The following is a 2,429-nucleotide window of genomic DNA, read 5'->3' on the forward strand; positions in this document are numbered from 1 at the left end:
GTGTGTGTGTGTGCGCGTGTGTGTGTGTGTGTGTGTGTGTGTGTAAAGAGTTTGTATATTGCATATTGTATATTGAGAATAACAAGGAAGTCAGAAAGTTGGATGATTACTATATTTTTATTTACATGTTTAGCGCTTTCTTCCGTTATTGGATTTATCAAAAAAATGGTTTACAGTATGTTTGCTTCGCCTTTTCATATAAAATTGAAACTTATCATGTCTTAGAAAGGGAGAGAGAGAGAGGGGTGGGAAGGGAAGAGAGAGGAACAAAGTAGAAAGGAAGGTGCAGGATTGAGAGAAGAGGAGAGAGTGGGAGATGATGAAGATAGAGAAAAGAAAGTAGTAGTGTGTTTTGGGATTGTATTCTTGCTTTTTGAGGTGTTTGAGAAGGAAGGGAATAGAAAGAAGAAAAGAGTTTGAGAAAGTGTGAGAGGTAAAGGAGGCATGGCTTTTATATCAGTGTGGTCAGACTTGTTTGATTAGGATTCAATATGTAGTGGCTGGGGAGAAAAGGATTTTTTTTTATTCAATTGGTCAAAGTTTTTAATTGAAAAACCATATGTTGTTTTTGATTTACTCCGGTAAGAATTTTAATTACATTTCAAGGTCTTGTTTTTTAATTCTATTGTAGTCATTAATCTAAAGAAGAGAGAATGGTTGTATTGATCTCGTCAAATTTTCTTTTGATTAAATTTCCAGGTTTTTGATTAAGCCGTGTATTTGATCCGTGTATGGATTGAAAGAGAGATTTTTAAGTAAGTATAGTTTTGGTTTTGAGTACAATCTGAAACATGTTTAAGTGTAGGAAAGTGTTTCTCAATTATAAATATGGTCTGAATTTCTTTAAAAGAATTATAAATATGAACTGAGTATAAAAAAGCGAGGAGGGGGAAAATCTAAATATCAATATAAATATACCTTTCTTAAGTGAATATAGTCACAATTATATATACAATCTAAATCAAAGGATCAGAATCTACAAATCATAAGGAATCATAAATATAATCTGAATAAGGGGGGAACGGAAGTCGGAGTAATGATTGGTTTTAATACAGGTTATCTTTAGAGGGGACCAAACATGGGAATTTTAGTATTCGCATTACTTCTTGCCAATCATATCATAAAAATCATATTTTCTGGGTTAGCTGATTGGGTATAGTATTTTGGTATGGCGTTGTTGTACCATCGATTTATTCCATTTTATCTGATGGAGCACCCCTGTATACTGATGTAGGTTTTTCAACCTTTTAATCTTTGTTGAAGACTTTTTTTATGAAATATAGTTCCGTTGTTTATCAGAAGCTTGGTTCGTTTCTTAAGCATTTATAAAAGGGCAGATCTTGAATTTTCCTTCCCCACATATTTCCACATGTTTGCTCAGCAGAATTTTCTGTAGTTCCTCTTGTCGGATTTGCTGAATGTGGACTCTTGCGCGTTGGCAAAGGGAATAATTCGTATCACCAATATAATTCTTCTTGCATTTGGAGCAAGTAATACAGTACATGAGATTTTCTGCCTTACAGTTCATATTTGCATTTACGTTGAACGACAATCCACTCATAAACTTTATGTGGGTGTCCCCGCCTATATATTTGAAGTTGTTGCTGTTGCACATTCCACATCTGCTTTCTCCACATTCCTTTACGGAGAATTTTGTTTCATTCTCTGATGTGAATGTTGCCCTTGTGAGTTGTTTTTTAAGGTTTTTCCTGGCATTTATTAGTTCGTAAGTAACTTTTATCTATCAGGTTTCTCATTTTAGGGCTCTGTATGAGTATTGCTACGTTTGATTGTATAACGTGCAAATTGCTGGGTATCCAAGTTTGTGTGTATTGATAAATGGAATAGTATATTCCTTACTTCTTTTCTTTGTGTGTTATCAAATTTCATCGCTTCCGAGATTCCATTAGTTTCAAGGAATGGGTCAATTATTATGATGCAGATGCGACTTGCCATACTGTATGGGGTGTTTCTTTTGATATGTGAGGGGTGACAAGAGTAGAAATTCAAATATTGCTGTGATATTTCGTTTTTTTTTTTTTTGTAAACTATATCTCTCGTGATAGTGAAGTTGTGTATTTTGATGTGAATGTCTAGGAATGGTAGTTTGCTGCAGATGTTCGTAAATAACTTTTTTTACCTTGGTGCATTTCTATTATGTATGTGTGTATATATATATTTATATATTTATAGATATATATATATATATAAAATATATAGTTTTAGGGAAAATAACCAAGTTTCAAGAACTCATCGATGAAAATCCACTATCACATATAGGAAAATTAGTTATATATTTGAATAGAATTTATTTTCGATAATTTCAATTGATTTTAATGGATTTAAATTTCCTTTCTATTTGAAAATTAGTTATGAAACACGTGTAGTCATTTTATTATCTTTATCTTATGATATTTACTTTGTTTTAT

At 32.3% G+C, this 2,429-nt stretch overlaps 1 protein-coding gene across 5 annotated transcripts in view; it reads left to right on the top strand.

The window, feature by feature from the left end:
• The window catches only part of LOC106877599 (probable G-protein coupled receptor CG31760), a 1,064,573-nt gene that overhangs the window by 568,692 nt on the left and 493,452 nt on the right, over positions 1-2,429 (top strand). Inside the window, exon 4 of one of the 5 annotated variants that reach the window (XM_052970508.1) lies at positions 700-755. The exons of the other annotated variants lie outside the window; for them this stretch is intronic. The gene's annotated coding sequence lies outside the window, so the exon portion shown is untranslated. The remainder of the gene's footprint in view (positions 1-699; positions 756-2,429) is intronic. 5 annotated transcript variants of the gene reach the window in all.

Source organism: Octopus bimaculoides, chromosome 9 (genome assembly GCF_001194135.2).
Source record: "Octopus bimaculoides isolate UCB-OBI-ISO-001 chromosome 9, ASM119413v2, whole genome shotgun sequence".
Classification (NCBI taxonomy): domain Eukaryota; kingdom Metazoa; phylum Mollusca; class Cephalopoda; order Octopoda; family Octopodidae; genus Octopus; species Octopus bimaculoides.